The 21,976-nt window shown below is 52.8% G+C and overlaps 17 non-coding genes across 17 annotated transcripts; all 17 read right to left on the reverse strand.

Annotated features, from left to right (window-relative positions):
* Nucleotides 1-566: 566 nt before the first annotated feature.
* Nucleotides 567-685, reverse strand: LOC126286774 (5S ribosomal RNA). Its single transcript, XR_007551722.1, has one exon. It is a non-coding gene; the product is annotated as a 5S ribosomal RNA (ribosomal RNA).
* A 1,186-nt stretch (nt 686-1,871) lies between these two features.
* Nucleotides 1,872-1,990, reverse strand: LOC126286785 (5S ribosomal RNA). Its single transcript, XR_007551723.1, has one exon. It is a non-coding gene; the product is annotated as a 5S ribosomal RNA (ribosomal RNA).
* A 1,186-nt stretch (nt 1,991-3,176) lies between these two features.
* LOC126286796 (5S ribosomal RNA) lies at nt 3,177-3,295 on the reverse strand. The gene has a single exon (XR_007551724.1). It is a non-coding gene; the product is annotated as a 5S ribosomal RNA (ribosomal RNA).
* Nucleotides 3,296-4,471: 1,176 nt separating this feature from the next.
* LOC126286818 (5S ribosomal RNA) lies at nt 4,472-4,590 on the reverse strand. Its single transcript, XR_007551726.1, has one exon. It is a non-coding gene; the product is annotated as a 5S ribosomal RNA (ribosomal RNA).
* Nucleotides 4,591-5,776: 1,186 nt separating this feature from the next.
* LOC126286830 (5S ribosomal RNA) lies at nt 5,777-5,895 on the reverse strand. The gene has a single exon (XR_007551727.1). It is a non-coding gene; the product is annotated as a 5S ribosomal RNA (ribosomal RNA).
* Nucleotides 5,896-7,081: 1,186 nt separating this feature from the next.
* LOC126286841 (5S ribosomal RNA) lies at nt 7,082-7,200 on the reverse strand. The gene has a single exon (XR_007551728.1). It is a non-coding gene; the product is annotated as a 5S ribosomal RNA (ribosomal RNA).
* A 1,178-nt stretch (nt 7,201-8,378) lies between these two features.
* On the reverse strand, nt 8,379-8,497 carry LOC126286852 (5S ribosomal RNA). Its single transcript, XR_007551729.1, has one exon. It is a non-coding gene; the product is annotated as a 5S ribosomal RNA (ribosomal RNA).
* A 1,186-nt stretch (nt 8,498-9,683) lies between these two features.
* Nucleotides 9,684-9,802, reverse strand: LOC126286863 (5S ribosomal RNA). Its single transcript, XR_007551730.1, has one exon. It is a non-coding gene; the product is annotated as a 5S ribosomal RNA (ribosomal RNA).
* A 1,111-nt stretch (nt 9,803-10,913) lies between these two features.
* On the reverse strand, nt 10,914-11,032 carry LOC126286874 (5S ribosomal RNA). Its single transcript, XR_007551731.1, has one exon. It is a non-coding gene; the product is annotated as a 5S ribosomal RNA (ribosomal RNA).
* A 1,198-nt stretch (nt 11,033-12,230) lies between these two features.
* On the reverse strand, nt 12,231-12,349 carry LOC126286885 (5S ribosomal RNA). Its single transcript, XR_007551732.1, has one exon. It is a non-coding gene; the product is annotated as a 5S ribosomal RNA (ribosomal RNA).
* Nucleotides 12,350-13,556: 1,207 nt separating this feature from the next.
* Nucleotides 13,557-13,675, reverse strand: LOC126286896 (5S ribosomal RNA). Its single transcript, XR_007551733.1, has one exon. It is a non-coding gene; the product is annotated as a 5S ribosomal RNA (ribosomal RNA).
* Nucleotides 13,676-14,882: 1,207 nt separating this feature from the next.
* On the reverse strand, nt 14,883-15,001 carry LOC126286907 (5S ribosomal RNA). Its single transcript, XR_007551734.1, has one exon. It is a non-coding gene; the product is annotated as a 5S ribosomal RNA (ribosomal RNA).
* A 1,207-nt stretch (nt 15,002-16,208) lies between these two features.
* Nucleotides 16,209-16,327, reverse strand: LOC126286918 (5S ribosomal RNA). The gene has a single exon (XR_007551735.1). It is a non-coding gene; the product is annotated as a 5S ribosomal RNA (ribosomal RNA).
* Nucleotides 16,328-17,534: 1,207 nt separating this feature from the next.
* Nucleotides 17,535-17,653, reverse strand: LOC126286940 (5S ribosomal RNA). The gene has a single exon (XR_007551737.1). It is a non-coding gene; the product is annotated as a 5S ribosomal RNA (ribosomal RNA).
* A 1,178-nt stretch (nt 17,654-18,831) lies between these two features.
* Nucleotides 18,832-18,950, reverse strand: LOC126286951 (5S ribosomal RNA). Its single transcript, XR_007551738.1, has one exon. It is a non-coding gene; the product is annotated as a 5S ribosomal RNA (ribosomal RNA).
* A 1,178-nt stretch (nt 18,951-20,128) lies between these two features.
* LOC126286962 (5S ribosomal RNA) lies at nt 20,129-20,247 on the reverse strand. Its single transcript, XR_007551739.1, has one exon. It is a non-coding gene; the product is annotated as a 5S ribosomal RNA (ribosomal RNA).
* A 1,212-nt stretch (nt 20,248-21,459) lies between these two features.
* LOC126286973 (5S ribosomal RNA) lies at nt 21,460-21,578 on the reverse strand. Its single transcript, XR_007551740.1, has one exon. It is a non-coding gene; the product is annotated as a 5S ribosomal RNA (ribosomal RNA).
* Between the last annotated feature and the right edge of the window lie 398 nt (nt 21,579-21,976).

The raw sequence follows: 21,976 nt of genomic DNA on the forward strand, positions 1-21,976 counted from the left end.
TCCATCGGCGAAAGATAAATTTTTGTTCACAAATTTGCAGTTGAACACTGCTACAAAACTATAAGAACTGGCGTATTTCAGAACGTTCCTGTCGCTTCATACTCTTGGTGTTTCTAGAGACACTTTGGAAAAGAGGGCTGGCAGGGGTAGCGAAAAGAAGCAAAAAATGAAGACAGCCAGAGTTCCCAGGCGGTCATGGACCCGAATACTAACGTTGTTGCTTATCGTCGGTGATCGGGCGAGAACAGTTGATTTTTTAGTTTTTTGTTTATTTATTTATTTATTTATTTAGTTAGTTTCTGGAATTAAACGCTCCTACAAAAGAGTAGGCTCTGACGCACTTGAAGAGCACATCTGTCGATTCGCAGTGTTTCGTTACTTTCAAGGTGTTCTAGCACTCTTCCTTCGCGCATTCTTGCTCAAACTTAATTTATTACTGTAGTTTCATATGTTACGTTTAATACAGTCGTTTAAAATGCTTGAGGAAGCATCTTTGTCACACCTGAGAGTTAGTATGAAAAGAGGGCTGACCGGTGTAGCGACGTAAAAAGGAAAAAATGATAGGGAGCCAACAGCACCCGGTGTTCCCAGGCGGTCACCCATCCAAGTACTAACCGGGCCCGATGTTGCTTAACTTCGGTGATCGGACGAGAACCGGTGTATTCAACATGGTATGGCCGTTGGCGTCCTTATACTGTAGCCGCACAGCAGAAGAAGGCTTCGCCTCTCCTCCCAACACACGCAATCGCCGTTTTTCGGTGGCACATTTGACGCAAAGCACGTCCTTCCACCTCGAGAGCGACGCGCAGTGCGGCGCGCCGCCACGTGCGTCGGACGCACAACACAGCTGCTCGTTGCACCGCCTGTCATTCGTTTGGTGCGTGCGGCCTCCGACACTCGCGGCAGACGCACCTTGTTCTTGTTATCCGGCGCAGGGCTTGCGCGCGGCCGGGCGGCGGGGGGACTGCGCGGGGTGTGGCAGTGTCCTGCTGGACCGACGGAAGCTTTCTCACCTGCCCGACACACGCCGCGATTCCAGATATTTGCGTAATTAGCGCGGTGCATTCTCGCCTGTCCCCTCCCCCTTCCGTCCCGACTTGTCCCGACTTTGCTCGACTGCCGCTCGCTGCCGCTCGGGTCGTGGTCCATATGACAGCACAAGCACGAGAAACATCTGCGAGACTGGCGCCGGCGTGTCCGAGGCGCCGTGTGCGGCCGTTCGGTGCTACTAGAGCAGCGGCCGTGCCGTGGAAAGGTGCGAAAACACGGACACAAGACAGGCGATTCGACAAAGCATCCATCTCTTCCATCGGCGAAAGATAAATTTTTGTTCACAAATTTGCAGTTGAACACTGCTACAAAACTATAAGAACTGGCGTATTTCAGAACGTTCCTGTCGCTTCATACTCTTGGTGTTTCTAGAGACACTTTGGAAAAGAGGGCTGGCAGGGGTAGCGAAAAGAAGCAAAAAATGAAGACAGCCAGAGTTCCCAGGCGGTCATGGACCCGAATACTAACGTTGTTGCTTATCGTCGGTGATCGGGCGAGAACAGTTGATTTTTTAGTTTTTTGTTTATTTATTTATTTATTTATTTAGTTAGTTTCTGGAATTAAACGCTCCTACAAAAGAGTAGGCTCTGACGCACTTGAAGAGCACATCTGTCGATTCGCAGTGTTTCGTTACTTTCAAGGTGTTCTAGCACTCTTCCTTCGCGCATTCTTGCTCAAACTTAATTTATTACTGTAGTTTCATATGTTACGTTTAATACAGTCGTTTAAAATGCTTGAGGAAGCATCTTTGTCACACCTGAGAGTTAGTATGAAAAGAGGGCTGACCGGTGTAGCGACGTAAAAAGGAAAAAATGATAGGGAGCCAACAGCACCCGGTGTTCCCAGGCGGTCACCCATCCAAGTACTAACCGGGCCCGATGTTGCTTAACTTCGGTGATCGGACGAGAACCGGTGTATTCAACATGGTATGGCCGTTGGCGTCCTTATACTGTAGCCGCACAGCAGAAGAAGGCTTCGCCTCTCCTCCCAACACACGCAATCGCCGTTTTTCGGTGGCACATTTGACGCAAAGCACGTCCTTCCACCTCGAGAGCGACGCGCAGTGCGGCGCGCCGCCACGTGCGTCGGACGCACAACACAGCTGCTCGTTGCACCGCCTGTCATTCGTTTGGTGCGTGCGGCCTCCGACACTCGCGGCAGACGCACCTTGTTCTTGTTATCCGGCGCAGGGCTTGCGCGCGGCCGGGCGGCGGGGGGACTGCGCGGGGTGTGGCAGTGTCCTGCTGGACCGACGGAAGCTTTCTCACCTGCCCGACACACGCCGCGATTCCAGATATTTGCGTAATTAGCGCGGTGCATTCTCGCCTGTCCCCTCCCCCTTCCGTCCCGACTTGTCCCGACTTTGCTCGACTGCCGCTCGCTGCCGCTCGGGTCGTGGTCCATATGACAGCACAAGCACGAGAAACATCTGCGAGACTGGCGCCGGCGTGTCCGAGGCGCCGTGTGCGGCCGTTCGGTGCTACTAGAGCAGCGGCCGTGCCGTGGAAAGGTGCGAAAACACGGACACAAGACAGGCGATTCGACAAAGCATCCATCTCTTCCATCGGCGAAAGATAAATTTTTGTTCACAAATTTGCAGTTGAACACTGCTACAAAACTATAAGAACTGGCGTATTTCAGAACGTTCCTGTCGCTTCATACTCTTGGTGTTTCTAGAGACACTTTGGAAAAGAGGGCTGGCAGGGGTAGCGAAAAGAAGCAAAAAATGAAGACAGCCAGAGTTCCCAGGCGGTCATGGACCCGAATACTAACGTTGTTGCTTATCGTCGGTGATCGGGCGAGAACAGTTGATTTTTTAGTTTTTTGTTTATTTATTTATTTATTTATTTAGTTAGTTTCTGGAATTAAACGCTCCTACAAAAGAGTAGGCTCTGACGCACTTGAAGAGCACATCTGTCGATTCGCAGTGTTTCGTTACTTTCAAGGTGTTCTAGCACTCTTCCTTCGCGCATTCTTGCTCAAACTTAATTTATTACTGTAGTTTCATATGTTACGTTTAATACAGTCGTTTAAAATGCTTGAGGAAGCATCTTTGTCACACCTGAGAGTTAGTATGAAAAGAGGGCTGACCGGTGTAGCGACGTAAAAAGGAAAAAATGATAGGGAGCCAACAGCACCCGGTGTTCCCAGGCGGTCACCCATCCAAGTACTAACCGGGCCCGATGTTGCTTAACTTCGGTGATCGGACGAGAACCGGTGTATTCAACATGGTATGGCCGTTGGCGTCCTTATACTGTAGCCGCACAGCAGAAGAAGGCTTCGCCTCTCCTCCCAACACACGCAATCGCCGTTTTTCGGTGGCACATTTGACGCAAAGCACGTCCTTCCACCTCGAGAGCGACGCGCAGTGCGGCGCGCCGCCACGTGCGTCGGACGCACAACACAGCTGCTCGTTGCACCGCCTGTCATTCGTTTGGTGCGTGCGGCCTCCGACACTCGCGGCAGACGCACCTTGTTCTTGTTATCCGGCGCAGGGCTTGCGCGCGGCCGGGCGGCGGGGGGACTGCGCGGGGTGTGGCAGTGTCCTGCTGGACCGACGGAAGCTTTCTCACCTGCCCGACACACGCCGCGATTCCAGATATTTGCGTAATTAGCGCGGTGCATTCTCGCCTGTCCCCTCCCCCTTCCGTCCCGACTTGTCCCGACTTTGCTCGACTGCCGCTCGGGTCGTGGTCCATATGACAGCACAAGCACGAGAAACATCTGCGAGACTGGCGCCGGCGTGTCCGAGGCGCCGTGTGCGGCCGTTCGGTGCTACTAGAGCAGCGGCCGTGCCGTGGAAAGGTGCGAAAACACGGACACAAGACAGGCGATTCGACAAAGCATCCATCTCTTCCATCGGCGAAAGATAAATTTTTGTTCACAAATTTGCAGTTGAACACTGCTACAAAACTATAAGAACTGGCGTATTTCAGAACGTTCCTGTCGCTTCATACTCTTGGTGTTTCTAGAGACACTTTGGAAAAGAGGGCTGGCAGGGGTAGCGAAAAGAAGCAAAAAATGAAGACAGCCAGAGTTCCCAGGCGGTCATGGACCCGAATACTAACGTTGTTGCTTATCGTCGGTGATCGGGCGAGAACAGTTGATTTTTTAGTTTTTTGTTTATTTATTTATTTATTTATTTAGTTAGTTTCTGGAATTAAACGCTCCTACAAAAGAGTAGGCTCTGACGCACTTGAAGAGCACATCTGTCGATTCGCAGTGTTTCGTTACTTTCAAGGTGTTCTAGCACTCTTCCTTCGCGCATTCTTGCTCAAACTTAATTTATTACTGTAGTTTCATATGTTACGTTTAATACAGTCGTTTAAAATGCTTGAGGAAGCATCTTTGTCACACCTGAGAGTTAGTATGAAAAGAGGGCTGACCGGTGTAGCGACGTAAAAAGGAAAAAATGAGAGGGAGCCAACAGCACCCGGTGTTCCCAGGCGGTCACCCATCCAAGTACTAACCGGGCCCGATGTTGCTTAACTTCGGTGATCGGACGAGAACCGGTGTATTCAACATGGTATGGCCGTTGGCGTCCTTATACTGTAGCCGCACAGCAGAAGAAGGCTTCGCCTCTCCTCCCAACACACGCAATCGCCGTTTTTCGGTGGCACATTTGACGCAAAGCACGTCCTTCCACCTCGAGAGCGACGCGCAGTGCGGCGCGCCGCCACGTGGGTCGGACGCACAACACAGCTGCTCGTTGCACCGCCTGTCATTCGTTTGGTGCGTGCGGCCTCCGACACTCGCGGCAGACGCACCTTGTTCTTGTTATCCGGCGCAGGGCTTGCGCGCGGCCGGGCGGCGGGGGGACTGCGCGGGGTGTGGCAGTGTCCTGCTGGACCGACGGAAGCTTTCTCACCTGCCCGACACACGCCGCGATTCCAGATATTTGCGTAATTAGCGCGGTGCATTCTCGCCTGTCCCCTCCCCCTTCCGTCCCGACTTGTCCCGACTTTGCTCGACTGCCGCTCGCTGCCGCTCGGGTCGTGGTCCATATGACAGCACAAGCACGAGAAACATCTGCGAGACTGGCGCCGGCGTGTCCGAGGCGCCGTGTGCGGCCGTTCGGTGCTACTAGAGCAGCGGCCGTGCCGTGGAAAGGTGCGAAAACACGGACACAAGACAGGCGATTCGACAAAGCATCCATCTCTTCCATCGGCGAAAGATAAATTTTTGTTCACAAATTTGCAGTTGAACACTGCTACAAAACTATAAGAACTGGCGTATTTCAGAACGTTCCTGTCGCTTCATACTCTTGGTGTTTCTAGAGACACTTTGGAAAAGAGGGCTGGCAGGGGTAGCGAAAAGAAGCAAAAAATGAAGACAGCCAGAGTTCCCAGGCGGTCATGGACCCGAATACTAACGTTGTTGCTTATCGTCGGTGATCGGGCGAGAACAGTTGATTTTTTAGTTTTTTGTTTATTTATTTATTTATTTATTTAGTTAGTTTCTGGAATTAAACGCTCCTACAAAAGAGTAGGCTCTGACGCACTTGAAGAGCACATCTGTCGATTCGCAGTGTTTCGTTACTTTCAAGGTGTTCTAGCACTCTTCCTTCGCGCATTCTTGCTCAAACTTAATTTATTACTGTAGTTTCATATGTTACGTTTAATACAGTCGTTTAAAATGCTTGAGGAAGCATCTTTGTCACACCTGAGAGTTAGTATGAAAAGAGGGCTGACCGGTGTAGCGACGTAAAAAGGAAAAAATGATAGGGAGCCAACAGCACCCGGTGTTCCCAGGCGGTCACCCATCCAAGTACTAACCGGGCCCGATGTTGCTTAACTTCGGTGATCGGACGAGAACCGGTGTATTCAACATGGTATGGCCGTTGGCGTCCTTATACTGTAGCCGCACAGCAGAAGAAGGCTTCGCCTCTCCTCCCAACACACGCAATCGCCGTTTTTCGGTGGCACATTTGACGCAAAGCACGTCCTTCCACCTCGAGAGCGACGCGCAGTGCGGCGCGCCGCCACGTGCGTCGGACGCACAACACAGCTGCTCGTTGCACCGCCTGTCATTCGTTTGGTGCGTGCGGCCTCCGACACTCGCGGCAGACGCACCTTGTTCTTGTTATCCGGCGCAGGGCTTGCGCGCGGCCGGGCGGCGGGGGGACTGCGCGGGGTGTGGCAGTGTCCTGCTGGACCGACGGAAGCTTTCTCACCTGCCCGACACACGCCGCGATTCCAGATATTTGCGTAATTAGCGCGGTGCATTCTCGCCTGTCCCCTCCCCCTTCCGTCCCGACTTGTCCCGACTTTGCTCGACTGCCGCTCGCTGCCGCTCGGGTCGTGGTCCATATGACAGCACAAGCACGAGAAACATCTGCGAGACTGGCGCCGGCGTGTCCGAGGCGCCGTGTGCGGCCGTTCGGTGCTACTAGAGCAGCGGCCGTGCCGTGGAAAGGTGCGAAAACACGGACACAAGACAGGCGATTCGACAAAGCATCCATCTCTTCCATCGGCGAAAGATAAATTTTTGTTCACAAATTTGCAGTTGAACACTGCTACAAAACTATAAGAACTGGCGTATTTCAGAACGTTCCTGTCGCTTCATACTCTTGGTGTTTCTAGAGACACTTTGGAAAAGAGGGCTGGCAGGGGTAGCGAAAAGAAGCAAAAAATGAAGACAGCCAGAGTTCCCAGGCGGTCATGGACCCGAATACTAACGTTGTTGCTTATCGTCGGTGATCGGGCGAGAACAGTTGATTTTTTAGTTTTTTGTTTATTTATTTATTTATTTATTTAGTTAGTTTCTGGAATTAAACGCTCCTACAAAAGAGTAGGCTCTGACGCACTTGAAGAGCACATCTGTCGATTCGCAGTGTTTCGTTACTTTCAAGGTGTTCTAGCACTCTTCCTTCGCGCATTCTTGCTCAAACTTAATTTATTACTGTAGTTTCATATGTTACGTTTAATACAGTCGTTTAAAATGCTTGAGGAAGCATCTTTGTCACACCTGAGAGTTAGTATGAAAAGAGGGCTGACCGGTGTAGCGACGTAAAAAGGAAAAAATGATAGGGAGCCAACAGCACCCGGTGTTCCCAGGCGGTCACCCATCCAAGTACTAACCGGGCCCGATGTTGCTTAACTTCGGTGATCGGACGAGAACCGGTGTATTCAACATGGTATGGCCGTTGGCGTCCTTATACTGTAGCCGCACAGCAGAAGAAGGCTTCGCCTCTCCTCCCAACACACGCAATCGCCGTTTTTCGGTGGCACATTTGACGCAAAGCACGTCCTTCCACCTCGAGAGCGACGCGCAGTGCGGCGCGCCGCCACGTGCGTCGGACGCACAACACAGCTGCTCGTTGCACCGCCTGTCATTCGTTTGGTGCGTGCGGCCTCCGACACTCGCGGCAGACGCACCTTGTTCTTGTTATCCGGCGCAGGGCTTGCGCGCGGCCGGGCGGCGGGGGGACTGCGCGGGGTGTGGCAGTGTCCTGCTGGACCGACGGAAGCTTTCTCACCTGCCCGACACACGCCGCGATTCCAGATATTTGCGTAATTAGCGCGGTGCATTCTCGCCTGTCCCCTCCCCCTTCCGTCCCGACTTGTCCCGACTTTGCTCGACTGCCGCTCGCTGCCGCTCGGGTCGTGGTCCATATGACAGCACAAGCACGAGAAACATCTGCGAGACTGGCGCCGGCGTGTCCGAGGCGCCGTGTGCGGCCGTTCGGTGCTACTAGAGCAGCGGCCGTGCCGTGGAAAGGTGCGAAAACACGGACACAAGACAGGCGATTCGACAAAGCATCCATCTCTTCCATCGGCGAAAGATAAATTTTTGTTCACAAATTTGCAGTTGAACACTGCTACAAAACTATAAGAACTGGCGTATTTCAGAACGTTCCTGTCGCTTCATACTCTTGGTGTTTCTAGAGACACTTTGGAAAAGAGGGCTGGCAGGGGTAGCGAAAAGAAGCAAAAAATGAAGACAGCCAGAGTTCCCAGGCGGTCATGGACCCGAATACTAACGTTGTTGCTTATCGTCGGTGATCGGGCGAGAACAGTTGATTTTTTAGTTTTTTGTTTATTTATTTATTTAGTTAGTTTTTGGAATTAAACGCTCCTACAAAACAGTAGGCTCTGACGCACTTGAAGAGCACATCTGTCGATTCGCAGTGTTTCGTTACTTTCAAGGTTTTCTAGCACTCTTCCTTCGCGCATTCTTGCTCAAACTTAATTTATTACTGTAGTTTCATATGTTACGTTTAATACAGTCGTTTAAAATGCTTGAGGAAGCATCTTTGTCACACCTGAGAGTTAGTATGAAAAGAGGGCTGACCGGTGTAGCGACGTAAAAAGGAAAAAATGAGAGGGAGCCAACAGCACCCGGTGTTCCCAGGCGGTCACCCATCCAAGTACTAACCGGGCCCGATGTTGCTTAACTTCGGTGATCGGACGAGAACCGGTGTATTCAACATGGTATGGCCGTTGGCGTCCTTATACTGTAGCCGCACAGCAGAAGAAGGCTTCGCCTCTCCTCCCAACACACGCAATCGCCGTTTTTCGGTGGCACATTTGACGCAAAGCACGTCCTTCCACCTCGAGAGCGACGCGCAGTGCGGCGCGCCGCCACGTGGGTCGGACGCACAACACAGCTGCTCGTTGCACCGCCTGTCATTCGTTTGGTGCGTGCGGCCTCCGACACTCGCGGCAGACGCACCTTGTTCTTGTTATCCGGCGCAGGGCTTGCGCGCGGCCGGGCGGCGGGGGGACTGCGCGGGGTGTGGCAGTGTCCTGCTGGACCGACGGAAGCTTTCTCACCTGCCCGACACACGCCGCGATTCCAGATATTTGCGTAATTAGCGCGGTGCATTCTCGCCTGTCCCCTCCCCCTTCCGTCCCGACTTGTCCCGACTTTGCTCGACTGCCGCTCGCTGCCGCTCGGGTCGTGGTCCATATGACAGCACAAGCACGAGAAACATCTGCGAGACTGGCGCCGGCGTGTCCGAGGCGCCGTGTGCGGCCGTTCGGTGCTACTAGAGCAGCGGCCGTGCCGTGGAAAGGTGCGAAAACACGGACACAAGACAGGCGATTCGACAAAGCATCCATCTCTTCCATCGGCGAAAGATAAATTTTTGTTCACAAATTTGCAGTTGAACACTGCTACAAAACTATAAGAACTGGCGTATTTCAGAACGTTCCTGTCGCTTCATACTCTTGGTGTTTCTAGAGACACTTTGGAAAAGAGGGCTGGCAGGGGTAGCGAAAAGAAGCAAAAAATGAAGACAGCCAGAGTTCCCAGGCGGTCATGGACCCGAATACTAACGTTGTTGCTTATCGTCGGTGATCGGGCGAGAACAGTTGATTTTTTAGTTTTTTGTTTATTTATTTATTTATTTATTTAGTTAGTTTCTGGAATTAAACGCTCCTACAAAAGAGTAGGCTCTGACGCACTTGAAGAGCACATCTGTCGATTCGCAGTGTTTCGTTACTTTCAAGGTGTTCTAGCACTCTTCCTTCGCGCATTCTTGCTCAAACTTAATTTATTACTGTAGTTTCATATGTTACGTTTAATACAGTCGTTTAAAATGCTTGAGGAAGCATCTTTGTCACACCTGAGAGTTAGTATGAAAAGAGGGCTGACCGGTGTAGCGACGTAAAAAGGAAAAAATGATAGGGAGCCAACAGCACCCGGTGTTCCCAGGCGGTCACCCATCCAAGTACTAACCGGGCCCGATGTTGCTTAACTTCGGTGATCGGACGAGAACCGGTGTATTCAACATGGTATGGCCGTTGGCGTCCTTATACTGTAGCCGCACACACTAGATCGCGTGTTGCCACGTGCGTCGGACGCACAACACAGCTGCTCGTTGCACCGCCTGTCATTCGTTTGGTGCGTGCGGCCTCCGACACTCGCGGCAGACGCACCTTGTTCTTGTTATCCGGCGCAGGGCTTGCGCGCGGCCGGGCGGCGGGGGGACTGCGCGGGGTGTGGCAGTGTCCTGCTGGACCGACGGAAGCTTTCTCACCTGCCCGACACACGCCGCGATTCCAGATATTTGCGTAATTAGCGCGGTGCATTCTCGCCTGTCCCCTCCCCCTTCCGTCCCGACTTGTCCCGACTTTGCTCGACTGCCGCTCGCTGCCGCTCGGGTCGTGGTCCATATGACAGCACAAGCACGAGAAACATCTGCGAGACTGGCGCCGGCCTGACCGGCGTGTCCGAGGCGCCGTGTGCGGCCGTTCGGTGCTACTAGAGCAGCGGCCGTGCCGTGCCGTGCCGTGCCGTGCCGTGGAAAGGTGCGAAAACACGGACACAAGACAGGCGATTCGACAAAGCATCCATCTCTTCCATCGGCGAAAGATAAATTTTTGTTCACAAATTTGCAGTTGAACACTGCTACCAAAACTATAAGAACTGGCGTATTTCAGAACGTTCCTGTCGCTTCATACTCTTGGTATTTCTAGAGACACTTTGGAAAAGAGGGCTGGCAGGGGTAGCGAAAAGAAGCAAAAAATGAAGACAGCCAGAGTTCCCAGGCGGTCATGGACCCGAATACTAACGTTGTTGCTTATCGTCGGTGATCGGGCGAGAACAGTTGATTTTTTAGTTTTTTGTTTATTTATTTATTTAGTTAGTTTTTGGAATTAAACGCTCCTACAAAACAGTAGGCTCTGACGCACTTGAAGAGCACATCTGTCGATTCGCAGTGTTTCGTTACTTTCAAGGTGTTCTAGCACTCTTCCTTCGCGCATTCTTGCTCAAACTTAATTTATTACTGTAGTTTCATATGTTACGTTTAATACAGTCGTTTAAAATGCTTGAGGAAGCATCTTTGTCACACCTGAGAGTTAGTATGAAAAGAGGGCTGACCGGTGTAGCGACGTAAAAAGGAAAAAATGAGAGGGAGCCAACAGCACCCGGTGTTCCCAGGCGGTCACCCATCCAAGTACTAACCGGGCCCGATGTTGCTTAACTTCGGTGATCGGACGAGAACCGGTGTATTCAACATGGTATGGCCGTTGGCGTCCTTATACTGTAGCCGCACAGCAGAAGAAGGCTTCGCCTCTCCTCCCAACACACGCAATCGCCGTTTTTCGGTGGCACATTTGACGCAAAGCACGTCCTTCCACCTCGAGAGCGACGCGCAGTGCGGCGCGCCGCCACGTGGGTCGGACGCACAACACAGCTGCTCGTTGCACCGCCTGTCATTCGTTTGGTGCGTGCGGCCTCCGACACTCGCGGCAGACGCACCTTGTTCTTGTTATCCGGCGCAGGGCTTGCGCGCGGCCGGGCGGCGGGGGGACTGCGCGGGGTGTGGCAGTGTCCTGCTGGACCGACGGAAGCTTTCTCACCTGCCCGACACACGCCGCGATTCCAGATATTTGCGTAATTAGCGCGGTGCATTCTCGCCTGTCCCCTCCCCCTTCCGTCCCGACTTGTCCCGACTTTGCTCGACTGCCGCTCGCTGCCGCTCGGGTCGTGGTCCATATGACAGCACAAGCACGAGAAACATCTGCGAGACTGGCGCCGGCGTGTCCGAGGCGCCGTGTGCGGCCGTTCGGTGCTACTAGAGCAGCGGCCGTGCCGTGCCGTGCCGTGCCGTGCCGTGGAAAGGTGCGAAAACACGGACACAAGACAGGCGATTCGACAAAGCATCCATCTCTTCCATCGGCGAAAGATAAATTTTTGTTCACAAATTTGCAGTTGAACACTGCTACAAAACTATAAGAACTGGCGTATTTCAGAACGTTCCTGTCGCTTCATACTCTTGGTATTTCTAGAGACACTTTGGAAAAGAGGGCTGGCAGGGGTAGCGAAAAGAAGCAAAAAATGAAGACAGCCAGAGTTCCCAGGCGGTCATGGACCCGAATACTAACGTTGTTGCTTATCGTCGGTGATCGGGCGAGAACAGTTGATTTTTTAGTTTTTTGTTTATTTATTTATTTAGTTAGTTTTTGGAATTAAACGCTCCTACAAAACAGTAGGCTCTGACGCACTTGAAGAGCACATCTGTCGATTCGCAGTGTTTCGTTACTTTCAAGGTGTTCTAGCACTCTTCCTTCGCGCATTCTTGCTCAAACTTAATTTATTACTGTAGTTTCATATGTTACGTTTAATACAGTCGTTTAAAATGCTTGAGGAAGCATCTTTGTCACACCTGAGAGTTAGTATGAAAAGAGGGCTGACCGGTGTAGCGACGTAAAAAGGAAAAAATGAGAGGGAGCCAACAGCACCCGGTGTTCCCAGGCGGTCACCCATCCAAGTACTAACCGGGCCCGATGTTGCTTAACTTCGGTGATCGGACGAGAACCGGTGTATTCAACATGGTATGGCCGTTGGCGTCCTTATACTGTAGCCGCACAGCAGAAGAAGGCTTCGCCTCTCCTCCCAACACACGCAATCGCCGTTTTTCGGTGGCACATTTGACGCAAAGCACGTCCTTCCACCTCGAGAGCGACGCGCAGTGCGGCGCGCCGCCACGTGGGTCGGACGCACAACACAGCTGCTCGTTGCACCGCCTGTCATTCGTTTGGTGCGTGCGGCCTCCGACACTCGCGGCAGACGCACCTTGTTCTTGTTATCCGGCGCAGGGCTTGCGCGCGGCCGGGCGGCGGGGGGACTGCGCGGGGTGTGGCAGTGTCCTGCTGGACCGACGGAAGCTTTCTCACCTGCCCGACACACGCCGCGATTCCAGATATTTGCGTAATTAGCGCGGTGCATTCTCGCCTGTCCCCTCCCCCTTCCGTCCCGACTTGTCCCGACTTTGCTCGACTGCCGCTCGCTGCCGCTCGGGTCGTGGTCCATATGACAGCACAAGCACGAGAAACATCTGCGAGACTGGCGCCGGCCTGACCGGCGTGTCCGAGGCGCCGTGTGCGGCCGTTCGGTGCTACTAGAGCAGCGGCCGTGCCGTGCCGTGCCGTGCCGTGCCGTGGAAAGGTGCGAAAACACGGACACAAGACAGGCGATTCGACAAAGCATCCATCTCTTCCATCGGCGAAAGATAAATTTTTGTTCACAAATTTGCAGTTGAACACTGCTACAAAACTATAAGAACTGGCGTATTTCAGAACGTTCCTGTCGCTTCATACTCTTGGTATTTCTAGAGACACTTTGGAAAAGAGGGCTGGCAGGGGTAGCGAAAAGAAGCAAAAAATGAAGACAGCCAGAGTTCCCAGGCGGTCATGGACCCGAATACTAACGTTGTTGCTTATCGTCGGTGATCGGGCGAGAACAGTTGATTTTTTAGTTTTTTGTTTATTTATTTATTTAGTTAGTTTTTGGAATTAAACGCTCCTACAAAACAGTAGGCTCTGACGCACTTGAAGAGCACATCTGTCGATTCGCAGTGTTTCGTTACTTTCAAGGTGTTCTAGCACTCTTCCTTCGCGCATTCTTGCTCAAACTTAATTTATTACTGTAGTTTCATATGTTACGTTTAATACAGTCGTTTAAAATGCTTGAGGAAGCATCTTTGTCACACCTGAGAGTTAGTATGAAAAGAGGGCTGACCGGTGTAGCGACGTAAAAAGGAAAAAATGAGAGGGAGCCAACAGCACCCGGTGTTCCCAGGCGGTCACCCATCCAAGTACTAACCGGGCCCGATGTTGCTTAACTTCGGTGATCGGACGAGAACCGGTGTATTCAACATGGTATGGCCGTTGGCGTCCTTATACTGTAGCCGCACAGCAGAAGAAGGCTTCGCCTCTCCTCCCAACACACGCAATCGCCGTTTTTCGGTGGCACATTTGACGCAAAGCACGTCCTTCCACCTCGAGAGCGACGCGCAGTGCGGCGCGCCGCCACGTGGGTCGGACGCACAACACAGCTGCTCGTTGCACCGCCTGTCATTCGTTTGGTGCGTGCGGCCTCCGACACTCGCGGCAGACGCACCTTGTTCTTGTTATCCGGCGCAGGGCTTGCGCGCGGCCGGGCGGCGGGGGGACTGCGCGGGGTGTGGCAGTGTCCTGCTGGACCGACGGAAGCTTTCTCACCTGCCCGACACACGCCGCGATTCCAGATATTTGCGTAATTAGCGCGGTGCATTCTCGCCTGTCCCCTCCCCCTTCCGTCCCGACTTGTCCCGACTTTGCTCGACTGCCGCTCGCTGCCGCTCGGGTCGTGGTCCATATGACAGCACAAGCACGAGAAACATCTGCGAGACTGGCGCCGGCCTGACCGGCGTGTCCGAGGCGCCGTGTGCGGCCGTTCGGTGCTACTAGAGCAGCGGCCGTGCCGTGCCGTGCCGTGCCGTGCCGTGGAAAGGTGCGAAAACACGGACACAAGACAGGCGATTCGACAAAGCATCCATCTCTTCCATCGGCGAAAGATAAATTTTTGTTCACAAATTTGCAGTTGAACACTGCTACAAAACTATAAGAACTGGCGTATTTCAGAACGTTCCTGTCGCTTCATACTCTTGGTATTTCTAGAGACACTTTGGAAAAGAGGGCTGGCAGGGGTAGCGAAAAGAAGCAAAAAATGAAGACAGCCAGAGTTCCCAGGCGGTCATGGACCCGAATACTAACGTTGTTGCTTATCGTCGGTGATCGGGCGAGAACAGTTGATTTTTTAGTTTTTTGTTTATTTATTTATTTAGTTAGTTTTTGGAATTAAACGCTCCTACAAAACAGTAGGCTCTGACGCACTTGAAGAGCACATCTGTCGATTCGCAGTGTTTCGTTACTTTCAAGGTGTTCTAGCACTCTTCCTTCGCGCATTCTTGCTCAAACTTAATTTATTACTGTAGTTTCATATGTTACGTTTAATACAGTCGTTTAAAATGCTTGAGGAAGCATCTTTGTCACACCTGAGAGTTAGTATGAAAAGAGGGCTGACCGGTGTAGCGACGTAAAAAGGAAAAAATGAGAGGGAGCCAACAGCACCCGGTGTTCCCAGGCGGTCACCCATCCAAGTACTAACCGGGCCCGATGTTGCTTAACTTCGGTGATCGGACGAGAACCGGTGTATTCAACATGGTATGGCCGTTGGCGTCCTTATACTGTAGCCGCACAGCAGAAGAAGGCTTCGCCTCTCCTCCCAACACACGCAATCGCCGTTTTTCGGTGGCACATTTGACGCAAAGCACGTCCTTCCACCTCGAGAGCGACGCGCAGTGCGGCGCGCCGCCACGTGGGTCGGACGCACAACACAGCTGCTCGTTGCACCGCCTGTCATTCGTTTGGTGCGTGCGGCCTCCGACACTCGCGGCAGACGCACCTTGTTCTTGTTATCCGGCGCAGGGCTTGCGCGCGGCCGGGCGGCGGGGGGACTGCGCGGGGTGTGGCAGTGTCCTGCTGGACCGACGGAAGCTTTCTCACCTGCCCGACACACGCCGCGATTCCAGATATTTGCGTAATTAGCGCGGTGCATTCTCGCCTGTCCCCTCCCCCTTCCGTCCCGACTTGTCCCGACTTTGCTCGACTGCCGCTCGCTGCCGCTCGGGTCGTGGTCCATATGACAGCACAAGCACGAGAAACATCTGCGAGACTGGCGCCGGCCTGACCGGCGTGTCCGAGGCGCCGTGTGCGGCCGTTCGGTGCTACTAGAGCAGCGGCCGTGCCGTGCCGTGCCGTGCCGTGCCGTGGAAAGGTGCGAAAACACGGACACAAGACAGGCGATTCGACAAAGCATCCATCTCTTCCATCGGCGAAAGATAAATTTTTGTTCACAAATTTGCAGTTGAACACTGCTACAAAACTATAAGAACTGGCGTATTTCAGAACGTTCCTGTCGCTTCATACTCTTGGTATTTCTAGAGACACTTTGGAAAAGAGGGCTGGCAGGGGTAGCGAAAAGAAGCAAAAAATGAAGACAGCCAGAGTTCCCAGGCGGTCATGGACCCGAATACTAACGTTGTTGCTTATCGTCGGTGATCGGGCGAGAACAGTTGATTTTTTAGTTTTTTGTTTATTTATTTATTTAGTTAGTTTTTGGAATTAAACGCTCCTACAAAACAGTAGGCTCTGACGCACTTGAAGAGCACATCTGTCGATTCGCAGTGTTTCGTTACTTTCAAGGTGTTCTAGCACTCTTCCTTCGCGCATTCTTGCTCAAACTTAATTTATTACTGTAGTTTCATATGTTACGTTTAATACAGTCGTTTAAAATGCTTGAGGAAGCATCTTTGTCACACCTGAGAGTTAGTATGAAAAGAGGGCTGACCGGTGTAGCGACGTAAAAAGGAAAAAATGAGAGGGAGCCAACAGCACCCGGTGTTCCCAGGCGGTCACCCATCCAAGTACTAACCGGGCCCGATGTTGCTTAACTTCGGTGATCGGACGAGAACCGGTGTATTCAACATGGTATGGCCGTTGGCGTCCTTATACTGTAGCCGCACAGCAGAAGAAGGCTTCGCCTCTCCTCCCAACACACGCAATCGCCGTTTTTCGGTGGCACATTTGACGCAAAGCACGTCCTTCCACCTCGAGAGCGACGCGCAGTGCGGCGCGCCGCCACGTGGGTCGGACGCACAACACAGCTGCTCGTTGCACCGCCTGTCATTCGTTTGGTGCGTGCGGCCTCCGACACTCGCGGCAGACGCACCTTGTTCTTGTTATCCGGCGCAGGGCTTGCGCGCGGCCGGGCGGCGGGGGGACTGCGCGGGGTGTGGCAGTGTCCTGCTGGACCGACGGAAGCTTTCTCACCTGCCCGACACACGCCGCGATTCCAGATATTTGCGTAATTAGCGCGGTGCATTCTCGCCTGTCCCCTCCCCCTTCCGTCCCGACTTGTCCCGACTTTGCTCGACTGCCGCTCGCTGCCGCTCGGGTCGTGGTCCATATGACAGCACAAGCACGAGAAACATCTGCGAGACTGGCGCCGGCCTGACCGGCGTGTCCGAGGCGCCGTGTGCGGCCGTTCGGTGCTACTAGAGCAGCGGCCGTGCCGTGCCGTGCCGTGCCGTGCCGTGGAAAGGTGCGAAAACACGGACACAAGACAGGCGATTCGACAAAGCATCCATCTCTTCCATCGGCGAAAGATAAATTTTTGTTCACAAATTTGCAGTTGAACACTGCTACAAAACTATAAGAACTGGCGTATTTCAGAACGTTCCTGTCGCTTCATACTCTTGGTATTTCTAGAGACACTTTGGAAAAGAGGGCTGGCAGGGGTAGCGAAAAGAAGCAAAAAATGAAGACAGCCAGAGTTCCCAGGCGGTCATGGACCCGAATACTAACGTTGTTGCTTATCGTCGGTGATCGGGCGAGAACAGTTGATTTTTTAGTTTTTTGTTTATTTATTTATTTAGTTAGTTTTTGGAATTAAACGCTCCTACAAAACAGTAGGCTCTGACGCACTTGAAGAGCACATCTGTCGATTCGCAGTGTTTCGTTACTTTCAAGGTGTTCTAGCACTCTTCCTTCGCGCATTCTTGCTCAAACTTAATTTATTACTGTAGTTTCATATGTTACGTTTAATACAGTCGTTTAAAATGCTTGAGGAAGCATCTTTGTCACACCTGAGAGTTAGTATGAAAAGAGGGCTGACCGGTGTAGCGACGTAAAAAGGAAAAAATGAGAGGGAGCCAACAGCACCCGGTGTTCCCAGGCGGTCACCCATCCAAGTACTAACCGGGCCCGATGTTGCTTAACTTCGGTGATCGGACGAGAACCGGTGTATTCAACATGGTATGGCCGTTGGCGTCCTTATACTGTAGCCGCACAGCAGAAGAAGGCTTCGCCTCTCCTCCCAACACACGCAATCGCCGTTTTTCGGTGGCACATTTGACGCAAAGCACGTCCTTCCACCTCGAGAGCGACGCGCAGTGCGGCGCGCCGCCACGTGGGTCGGACGCACAACACAGCTGCTCGTTGCACCGCCTGTCATTCGTTTGGTGCGTGCGGCCTCCGACACTCGCGGCAGACGCACCTTGTTCTTGTTATCCGGCGCAGGGCTTGCGCGCGGCCGGGCGGCGGGGGGACTGCGCGGGGTGTGGCAGTGTCCTGCTGGACCGACGGAAGCTTTCTCACCTGCCCGACACACGCCGCGATTCCAGATATTTGCGTAATTAGCGCGGTGCATTCTCGCCTGTCCCCTCCCCCTTCCGTCCCGACTTGTCCCGACTTTGCTCGACTGCCGCTCGCTGCCGCTCGGGTCGTGGTCCATATGACAGCACAAGCACGAGAAACATCTGCGAGACTGGCGCCGGCGTGTCCGAGGCGCCGTGTGCGGCCGTTCGGTGCTACTAGAGCAGCGGCCGTGCCGTGGAAAGGTGCGAAAACACGGACACAAGACAGGCGATTCGACAAAGCATCCATCTCTTCCATCGGCGAAAGATAAATTTTTGTTCACAAATTTGCAGTTGAACACTGCTACAAAACTATAAGAACTGGCGTATTTCAGAACGTTCCTGTCGCTTCATACTCTTGGTATTTCTAGAGACACTTTGGAAAAGAGGGCTGGCAGGGGTAGCGAAAAGAAGCAAAAAATGAAGACAGCCAGAGTTCCCAGGCGGTCATGGACCCGAATACTAACGTTGTTGCTTATCGTCGGTGATCGGGCGAGAACAGTTGATTTTTTAGTTTTTTGTTTATTTATTTATTTAGTTAGTTTTTGGAATTAAACGCTCCTACAAAACAGTAGGCTCTGACGCACTTGAAGAGCACATCTGTCGATTCGCAGTGTTTCGTTACTTTCAAGGTGTTCTAGCACTCTTCCTTCGCGCATTCTTGCTCAAACTTAATTTATTACTGTAGTTTCATATGTTACGTTTAATACAGTCGTTTAAAATGCTTGAGGAAGCATCTTTGTCACACCTGAGAGTTAGTATGAAAAGAGGGCTGACCGGTGTAGCGACGTAAAAAGGAAAAAATGAGAGGGAGCCAACAGCACCCGGTGTTCCCAGGCGGTCACCCATCCAAGTACTAACCGGGCCCGATGTTGCTTAACTTCGGTGATCGGACGAGAACCGGTGTATTCAACATGGTATGGCCGTTGGCGTCCTTATACTGTAGCCGCACAGCAGAAGAAGGCTTCGCCTCTCCTCCCAACACACGCAATCGCCGTTTTTCGGTGGCACATTTGACGCAAAGCACGTCCTTCCACCTCGAGAGCGACGCGCAGTGCGGCGCGCCGCCACGTGGGTCGGACGCACAACACAGCTGCTCGTTGCACCGCCTGTCATTCGTTTGGTGCGTGCGGCCTCCGACACTCGCGGCAGACGCACCTTGTTCTTGTTATCCGGCGCAGGGCTTGCGCGCGGCCGGGCGGCGGGGGGACTGCGCGGGGTGTGGCAGTGTCCTGCTGGACCGACGGAAGCTTTCTCACCTGCCCGACACACGCCGCGATTCCAGATATTTGCGTAATTAGCGCGGTGCATTCTCGCCTGTCCCCTCCCCCTTCCGTCCCGACTTGTCCCGACTTTGCTCGACTGCCGCTCGCTGCCGCTCGGGTCGTGGTCCATATGACAGCACAAGCACGAGAAACATCTGCGAGACTGGCGCCGGCGTGTCCGAGGCGCCGTGTGCGGCCGTTCGGTGCTACTAGAGCAGCGGCCGTGCCGTGGAAAGGTGCGAAAACACGGACACAAGACAGGCGATTCGACAAAGCATCCATCTCTTCCATCGGCGAAAGATAAATTTTTGTTCACAAATTTGCAGTTGAACACTGCTACAAAACTATAAGAACTGGCGTATTTCAGAACGTTCCTGTCGCTTCATACTCTTGGTATTTCTAGAGACACTTTGGAAAAGAGGGCTGGCAGGGGTAGCGAAAAGAAGCAAAAAATGAAGACAGCCAGAGTTCCCAGGCGGTCATGGACCCGAATACTAACGTTGTTGCTTATCGTCGGTGATCGGGCGAGAACAGTTGATTTTTTAGTTTTTTGTTTATTTATTTATTTAGTTAGTTTTTGGAATTAAACGCTCCTACAAAACAGTAGGCTCTGACGCACTTGAAGAGCACATCTGTCGATTCGCAGTGTTTCGTTACTTTCAAGGTGTTCTAGCACTCTTCCTTCGCGCATTCTTGCTCAAACTTAATTTATTACTGTAGTTTCATATGTTACGTTTAATACAGTCGTTTAAAATGCTTGAGGAAGCATCTTTGTCACACCTGAGAGTTAGTATGAAAAGAGGGCTGACCGGTGTAGCGACGTAAAAAGGAAAAAATGAGAGGGAGCCAACAGCACCCGGTGTTCCCAGGCGGTCACCCATCCAAGTACTAACCGGGCCCGATGTTGCTTAACTTCGGTGATCGGACGAGAACCGGTGTATTCAACATGGTATGGCCGTTGGCGTCCTTATACTGTAGCCGCACAGCAGAAGAAGGCTTCGCCTCTCCTCCCAACACACGCAATCGCCGTTTTTCGGTGGCACATTTGACGCAAAGCACGTCCTTCCACCTCGAGAGCGACGCGCAGTGCGGCGCGCCGCCACGTGGGTCGGACGCACAACACAGCTGCTCGTTGCACCGCCTGTCATTCGTTTGGTGCGTGCGGCCTCCGACACTCGCGGCAGACGCACCTTGTTCTTGTTATCCGGCGCAGGGCTTGCGCGCGGCCGGGCGGCGGGGGGACTGCGCGGGGTGTGGCAGTGTCCTGCTGGACCGACGGAAGCTTTCTCACCTGCCCGACACACGCCGCGATTCCAGATATTTGCGTAATTAGCGCGGTGCATTCTCGCCTGTCCCCTCCCCCTTCCGTCCCGACTTGTCCCGACTTTGCTCGACTGCCGCTCGCTGCCGCTCGGGTCGTGGTCCATATGACAGCACAAGCACGAGAAACATCTGCGAGACTGGCGCCGGCCTGACCGGCGTGTCCGAGGCGCCGTGTGCGGCCGTTCGGTGCTACTAGAGCAGCGGCCGTGCCGTGCCGTGCCGTGCCGTGCCGTGCCGTGGAAAGGTGCGAAAACACGGACACAAGACAGGCGATTCGACAAAGCATCCATCTCTTCCATCGGCGAAAGATAAATTTTTGTTCACAAATTTGCAGTTGAACACTGCTACAAAACTATAAGAACTGGCGTATTTCAGAACGTTCCTGTCGCTTCATACTCTTGGTATTTCTAGAGACACTTTGGAAAAGAGGGCTGGCAGGGGTAGCGAAAAGAAGCAAAAAATGAAGACAGCCAGAGTTCCCAGGCGGTCATGGACCCGAATACTAACGTTGTTGCTTATCGTCGGTGATCGGGCGAGAACAGTTGATTTTTTAGTTTTTTGTTTATTTATTTATTTAGTTAGTTTTTGGAATTAAACGCTCCTACAAAACAGTAGGCTCTGACGCACTTGAAGAGCACATCTGTCGATTCGCAGTGTTTCGTTACTTTCAAGGTGTTCTAGCACTCTTCCTTCGCGCATTCTTGCTCAAACTTAATTTATTACTGTAGTTTCATATGTTACGTTTAATACAGTCGTTTAAAATGCTTGAGGAAGCATCTTTGTCACACCTGAGAGTTAGTATGAAAAGAGGGCTGACCGGTGTAGCGACGTAAAAAGGAAAAAATGAGAGGGAGCCAACAGCACCCGGTGTTCCCAGGCGGTCACCCATCCAAGTACTAACCGGGCCCGATGTTGCTTAACTTCGGTGATCGGACGAGAACCGGTGTATTCAACATGGTATGGCCGTTGGCGTCCTTATACTGTAGCCGCACAGCAGAAGAAGGCTTCGCCTCTCCTCCCAACACACGCAATCGCCGTTTTTCGGTGGCACATTTGACGCAAAGCACGTCCTTCCACCTCGAGAGCGACGCGCAGTGCGGCGCGCCGCCACGTGGGTCGGACGCACAACACAGCTGCTCGTTGCACCGCCTGTCATTCGTTTGGTGCGTGCGGCCTCCGACACTCGCGGCAGACGCACCTTGTTCTTGTTATCCGGCGCAGGGCTTGCGCGCGGCCGGGCGGCGGGGGGACTGCGCGGGGTGTGGCAGTGTCCTGCTGGACCGACGGAAGCTTTCTCACCTGCCCGACACACGCCGCGATTCCAGATATTTGCGTAATTAGCGCGGTGCATTCTCGCCTGTCCCCTCCC

This window comes from Schistocerca gregaria, chromosome 1, assembly GCF_023897955.1.
Source record: "Schistocerca gregaria isolate iqSchGreg1 chromosome 1, iqSchGreg1.2, whole genome shotgun sequence".
NCBI lineage: Eukaryota > Metazoa > Arthropoda > Insecta > Orthoptera > Acrididae > Schistocerca > Schistocerca gregaria.